The 7617-nt window shown below is 35.7% G+C and overlaps 1 long non-coding RNA gene and 1 pseudogene across 1 annotated transcript; one reads left to right on the top strand and one right to left on the bottom strand.

Moving 5' to 3' along the window:
- Positions 1 to 143: 143 nt before the first annotated feature.
- LOC117612566 lies at positions 144 to 2393 on the top strand. Its single transcript, XR_004583448.1, has 2 exons — positions 144 to 180; positions 2012 to 2393. It is a non-coding gene; the product is annotated as an uncharacterized LOC117612566 (long non-coding RNA).
- A 1613-nt stretch (positions 2394 to 4006) lies between these two features.
- On the bottom strand, positions 4007 to 7020 carry LOC117612565 (annotated as a pseudogene).
- Between the last annotated feature and the right edge of the window lie 597 nt (positions 7021 to 7617).

Raw genomic sequence — 7617 nt, 5'->3', positions numbered from 1 at the left:
TGTCGCTCAGCTCTCTCTGTCTTTATTGCTCAGGTCTCACTCTCTGTTCGATCTGCTCTCACACTTTCTTCTCTCTTTTACTGTCGCGGGAAGCTCTAGGGGCTCTCTCTCTCTCTCTCTCTCTCTCTCTCTCTCTTTGTGAAGCAGTGGTCTTCCTCTTCCATCGTTCACCTGCAAAAGGTACTGTTCATCATCAATTTGAATTGGTTTATGGGTTTCTCTGAAGTTGGTTTAGGGTTTATGGGTTTCTATGAAATTGGTTTAGGGGTTTCTTCAAAATTGGTTTAGCGTTTAGGAGTATCTCTGAAATTGGATTAGGGGTTTCGCTGAAATTGGTTTCAGGTTTAGGGGTTTGTCTGAAATTGGTTTAGGGTTGAGGGGTTCCTTTGAAATTATCTGATTCTGATGATTCCGTATTTGAAACATTGAATGGGTTTATTCTTTGTGGATTGATTCTTGCGTTTGATTTGGAATTATGTTATTTTGCTGTTGTTATTGATGTTTTATTGATGTTTTAGTGCTGTTTTTTGCTATCGTATTGCCAATTTAGTGGTTGTGTATTGGCACTTTAGTGCTGTTGTATTGCTAGTTTATTATGATTTTATTCTCGTTTCATTATGGTTTTAATGGTTTTTGTGATTTTTGCAATTGAAGTCTGTGTTTCCTGTTGTTTTTTTTTTTCCATCCAAAGAAGGAAAATTGTATGTGTCATTTATAGGTGTTGCTAAAAAATTATGGGTGAGGTTTCTTTCTAGGTTCAATTCAAATAAACAAATGCATATGTGGTGCAACAGGGTCTTAAATTTTGTTAGATGTTTACTAGTCCTCTTATGTGAAAATATAGGTTGTTTACTTTGTAAGATGGTGCAGAGTTTCAAATCTAAACGAAATCAATTCCATTCATATTTAAGGTTGGAATGTATATTTTTTTTATTCACTAGGTAGATGTGTTCGATGGACTGGTATTATTGCATGACATGACAAACCTTGCAAATCCTCACTTTGACTGTCATCATATGATGGTTTTCTAGTACAGAGTTCTTCGACAGAGCAGTGACTCTGCTGCTCTCATTATGAAGTACTTTTTGCCCTAGCCTGGTTACTTCTTCGTCATGTTTTGTGGCTTAGAAGGAATTGTTTTAACATCACTCTGTTTTTGGGTGTCATTTGAGCATGGTTCGAATGGGTCATGAGGAGACTTGTTTTTGTAGCTTGTTGATACTGCTCTTTGACTGATCATGTCATGGGTGCATGAATAGGGATAGAATTCAAGGCATGGAAGGAAAGAAATTTGAGGAAGAGGAGGGTTAGGGATTAATGTATTTCTTCTTCTTAAGGACTAAGGTGGCTAACGATGAATGAAGAAATTCTACCTCAGCCCATGAACCTATATGTTGTTTGTTCAATTTACCCATTAAATGCTTCTGTGATTGAAGAAATAGATTTGCCCATCCTGGTTTCATTTAATTTCCAGCTCCTTTGTTTATTGCATATGTATCATGTAATTAATTATTCCTTTAGCTACAAAGTTCTATTTGATGAGACATCCACTTGTTGCGACATCCACTTGTTATGCATTATTTGTCAGCGAAGTCTAGTACTATGGTGATAATGGCTGAAGAGGTTCATAATTTTATATATTGAAATGCAAGGCTTAGAATAGTGGATGTGAGATTTTATATTCTCAACAATTTGACTAATGTTTTAACAATTTTGCTGATGTTGTTTTCTCTTTATTTATTCTAAAAATATGGGGTTTCAGAAAATATCTTACGATTCTTGTAGGCACTTAATAGGATGCTGCAGTTTAATAATACTAAAGCTCATAAGAGAAAGCAAATCAAGTCAATGTTTTCTTTGTATCCATGAATTAGATTACTAAATGTTGCTGTAAGTTATTGTGTTCAGTTTAATTATCCTTTTGTTTTTTTTTTACATGTAGTATTTTATTTTATTTTTCACAGAGTTTGTTTATCATTCCATTCTTGAGATGTTTTATGCGTACTTGCAGGCTTGAGAATTTTTCCCATGTTTGGAGGTCAAAACAACTTGTGTAGTCAACCATGCATAATTTCAGAGTTGAAGCTGATGGTGTCTTTTGAGCCAATGGATTTTCCTAGATATCAGAAGTGCAATGGCAAATTAATGAATTGATCTAGACAAAGAGAGACCTGAAGTGATACACATCGACCATTTTCTGTGAGCTGATTCAATAAATAGAAATTGTCTGGTGCTTTTTGTCTTAAGAATGGTGGTTTAACTTTGCCTTGTTTGCTTTTGGTCTGTAACATTATTTCTCATTGGCTGTTCTTGGAAATATTTTTTTCTTTCTTTCCTTGTGTATCCCTTAGAACTTGCCTTTTGCCTTATGGAATTGTGGATGTTTATTTGTATGTAGTAATGGGGGATTTGTGTGCAGTGAGAATTTCTAATTTCAAGTCATGTGGTTGACTTTTGCATATATGAAGAATTATTTGTTATTCATACATTAATCGAATTCTTTGAGTTTGCATACAGTCAAGTATTATACATAAACTTTGTGGAATTTTTAAAAACCTTTGGTTTGGGGAAAAGATTACATGTCAATTTCATAACTGTAAAGTATAGAGATGGTTACCAAATATCATGTTGAGTACTGTGACCCCTAAGTATAGAGATGGTTACCAAATATCATGTTCAGCGCTGTGACCCGTGCAAAGTTAAAATGCATAAATTAGTTTACTAGTTGTTCTTTATCGTTTTGAAGATTCATTACTTGTTCTCAAAATTAGTTATCCCTATTAGATCACATAATGTTTGAACTAATGGTCATCACCTCAATCCTGCCTTTGCTTGCTAGGAGAAGCTCTGCTGTTTACTTTTTTTTTTGTCAAAAGGTTTAATGGAAAGCTATCTATCCATTCCAAATTAAATTCATGTGTTCTTTGTTTTCCTTACAGGAAAATGGAGGTCAAACAATGGACATATGTCAAAAAAAAAAAACAGAGGAAGTGCATAATTTGTTTCTGCCTAAAACGCAATAAACTGGTGATAGGTTGGTGATACACTAGTGATAGAGAGGCGATAAAAGGGTGCTAGAAATTGCTGTTTCTGTTTATTTTGGGCTTCTTCTTTTGTTTCATTTCATTTACTTAGCTTTAATAGTTGGATGATTACGAGATGAATTTGTGTGAATTAATAATACAACAAGTACATATATGAAGAAGATTAAGATGAAGAACATATCGTATCACCAAACATAATCAAACCACCAAATGTAATCATCCTTTTCTTCAACCCATCACGAAGCATTTGCATATTTATTCATCCCTTCCTTTTTGTGTACATTATTTTTAAAAATAATTTCTTACAATGTCTTACGGTGCAATTATTATGCATCTGATTGCCTGTTTTTGAAAGGCACGTTGTTTCGTTCTCGTCCTCGTCTTCTTTTTGAATGAAGTAGGGCCTAAACTGTAAACCCATTGATAAGCCGTACTCAATATACATACAATATAATGGCAATATGTGGCCAATATACATGCACTAGAGAGGCAATATTAGAGTTATATAACAGCAATACAACAGCAATAGTAGCACAATATACATGCAATAGGGTGGCAATATGCATGCAATATCTGTGCAATACAAAGGCAATATTAGTACAATACACATGCAATAGGGTAACTGACATGCTCTTTTGGAGGGGGTACATCCGACATCTTTAAGTATCAGTGGGGACATCTGACATCTTTAAGTACATCCGACATCCATTACAGACTACAATTTAAAGAGCCTATTGCTCTGCATTTCAAATGAGGCAAATATATAGGTTTGATTTTTGTTTAACCCCAAAACCTCCCTAGGCTACAGCCCACTGTAGCCTTTGTCCTAGTTCCGCTAGTGTATTCTAGGGTTCTTGTAATGATCTATTGACTTTGTCGAAACTATGTTTTCTTCTTTGCCAATCGGTAAATAAGAATTTCATAGCAGCAGAGCAAGAGAGAACACTATCTTGCATGCTATCAAATTGCTTTTACTCTGATTACAATGACAATTGAACCTATAATTTTTCTAATACATGAAGCATGATGAAGGTATTGAGATGCAACTCTCCAAGAGGCTTCAATCGGTGGCAGAACGAACATGAGCACACGCCCTTACTTTAGCACAAAAGATGCGTCGGTGTCCTCCAACGTTCCAATAGACTCCTTGAGAAGTCTTCGTGCTTCTTCTCTCCTCCTAAACAAGAAAGTGAAGCAAATAGTCACAAGCAATTATGTAACATCCAATCCACATGGCAGATTGATTACACAGTCACAATACCAGTAGATTTAAGGAATTTATATGCATCTTCGAACTCTTACACTGACCATGCACACACCGCAGTTTACTTTTAACCTCATAATTCAAGGTTGAAAGAAACTAAAAATCAACATTTCGATGCCTCACATACAAGAACAGGGGAGTTTTCTACAACAACTTCTACAATGCACCAAAAGAATAGCCTAGTAGATTCAAGTACTTTTACTCTAAATAAAATGCTATATAAGCGATTCATTTAAATGATCGAAGGACAAAGAAATTTTCTTTCAACTGTTTTGGAAAACAAAGCAAAACATTTCAGCCTCAGACCACAAATATTTCCAGTAATTGTTGAAAGCATACTTCTTTATATCCTCCACAGCTTGTTTACGACGTTGTATCTGAAGTTCTAGAATGTGAATTAACGTTGCCCTAGCCTGTTTGATAAAATACATTACAAAATAAAGTCCCTCAAAACACAAACCAATACAGTGCATTCTAAGACCCAAAACTATCTTACTTGATGGGGACGCAATGAGTTGAGAAGATGATGCAAGTTCTTGAAGATAAGAGATATATCTTCCACTCTCCTCGCGTATTGTGATGGTCTCTCTACAAGAATATCAGCCAGCTCCAAAATGTGCAGCTGCAATTCTCTGTTAAGTGACCTCAGTTCCTTCTTAAAATCTAAGAAGGATCACAATTTTTGTCAGAGAAGCATAAAACATTTTAGAGGCGAAAAACAAACACATGCATATGCACAATATATATATATAGACACTAGAATAAACAGACATACACGCATGTGCATAGGCAGTTCTTATTTGTTTCTTGTTAGTTATTATCAATAAAATCATGCTCTGCAAACCAGATGATACATACCCCCTAACACTCTTCTCCTTTCTAGAGAGGACATTTGTATTGCACTAAAGAAGGCTCATTAAGGGATCATATTTTAGTCGTAATGTCGGATTTATCATGCATGACAACATTTTCTAGTATGGATTGGATATACGCCATAGCCTAGAAAACTATGGCAATCAATCAGAAATTTCAAGAGCAGTAATTTCACATGACAATACAAATAATTAAAACTAGAACGGAGGGAGGCATACCAATGTTTGGGCCTTTTGGATACAGTTGATGCACTCCCTGATCTTCCAAGCTCGGAAGAATGTCATCAGTCTATATAAAATAAGATAAAACTAATTAAGAAGAGATTACAAGGAAAACAAAGAAATCATACATTGATAACATCAACACAGTAGATTATAGAATTACACATATTTTCCAAACTCAACATTCAAAGCCAACAACTTTAAAGGTCATATATGACATTCCTGGCTAAAGCAACTGCTATAAAGGAGAGATGGCATTCTTCAAACAGTAAATTCAACAAACTTTACTTTTCACAAAAACTTCTAGCATCTAGTCATTAGTGACAAAAGCAATTTTCAGAAATCAAATTACACAGTTTATATAAATTTTGACAGGAAGAATGCAAAGAATGAGAAAAGCTCATAGTGTAATTGTCACCATAACAAATGCATGTCCCTTAAATCGGAGAGGGCGGCTCCGGAGCTGATTTGGGATCTTGCAAGTAATCTTTGTAGAGCTTATAATACAGTGGTGGTGGTGGATATGTCGCTGTAGCCATTGCCAGCACCTTCTGGCCAAACCTAAATCAACCAAGTTTAAAGAAAACAATCATGCCAAGCGCAGCTCTCCAAATCAAACAGAAAACAAACTGAAATAACCTAATAGAAATATTAAGAAATCACCCAATTATGTACATAGAAACACTGAATTTAAACCTAGAAACACAGTCTCCTTTGCATCACAACACTGACACCTAAAGCGAACACATAGCCACACAATTGTTTAAACCAAACCATAAACCTGAAATTTCCTTTTAACAGAGACAAAGTACCCACACCTCCATCTGCATCTCCACCACTCTATCACCCAAACCACAATCAAATGCATTCTACCAAACCAAAAATCAAGCCCATTTAAAAATGCCATAAACAAAACATTCTCAAAAGATTACAGGGAACCCAAAACCATCCCATAAATCCATATGCAAAATTTGATTATAAGCATGTAGATTCCAGAAGTCGTTTTTGACAATTCCCCATCCATAAACAACGTTCCTTCCTTTGCTTTGATTTGAACAATTAAATCAGAATATTGTGGAATTAATTCTTGTAGAAATCACAGAGCCCAGAGCTTAAAATCTCATCAAAAAATATAGATAGTTGGGACTTACCCAGACAAAGGTGAACAAAGCCCAAACTTTCTGTGACAAAATGAAGAGTTTGATTTTTGTGAAGAGTGTCTGCGAGTGAGTGAGAGTGGGTGTGAGTTATTACCCAGTTCATGGAAACCCATAAACCCTCAACCCTAGAGAAACCCCTAAACCAATTTCAAAGAAACCCATAAACCCTAAACCAGTTTCTGAGCAACCCCTAAACCCTAAAACCCAAAACCAATTTCGAAGAAACCCCTAAATCAATTTCTTACAAATCCATACACCATAAACCAAATTCACAAAAACCCCAAATTTCAAAGACAAGGAAGATGAACAGTACCTCGTGGATGTGAACCGTGGAGTTAAGCTTGGATGAATAGCCACCGCTGAGGGAGAAAGACAATTGCATCGGAGAGAGAGAGAGTTACACGAGGAGAGAGAAGGGCCGAAGAGAGAGATAGAGCCAAGAGAATTGAGAGAGAACCCAATTTCTAAAAACCACAATAAAGATGTATTTATATGTGGTAGTTGTAAAAAAATTGGGAAGGGGTGGTATTTTTAGTTAAAATGATAAAAAGGGTGGCATTTTAAGCTATTTCCCAAACATTAAAGGGGTCTTTTGTCGTTAGCCCTTTTTAAATTTTTTTTTTATAATAAATTTTTTTAATTTCATCTGATCTTTATGGCAAAGACAACTATAATGGTCGCAAAAACCATATTTCCAACATGAGCTCGGGTCATAAATATTGTTTTAAAAGGCCCCTTTAAATCCAACACTCATTTGATTGCGACAGTACCTTGTCGACGTAAGCTTGACACAAACAGTTATTACGACGGCTTCAAAGCGTCAGAGAAAAGGCCAAAGTCATTTTGGATGCCTTTTGTTATGACACGTCAAAAAATGTCGCAATGCCATCACCAATTTTCATTTACGAAACTTTTTACTGCTTTTCAATACTCGTGTCCTGTTCGGGCTCGGACTAGAGAACGAGCCAAAACCACCAGGCCATTTAACTTGAATTTTGGGGTTCTGGGGCATTTGTAAGACAAGTCTTGCAAACGAAGTTTTAATCAAGAACTAG

Source organism: Prunus dulcis, unplaced genomic scaffold (genome assembly GCF_902201215.1).
Source record: "Prunus dulcis unplaced genomic scaffold, ALMONDv2, whole genome shotgun sequence".
Taxonomy (NCBI): domain Eukaryota; kingdom Viridiplantae; phylum Streptophyta; class Magnoliopsida; order Rosales; family Rosaceae; genus Prunus; species Prunus dulcis.
This window is presented reverse-complemented; position numbering and strand designations above follow the sequence as displayed.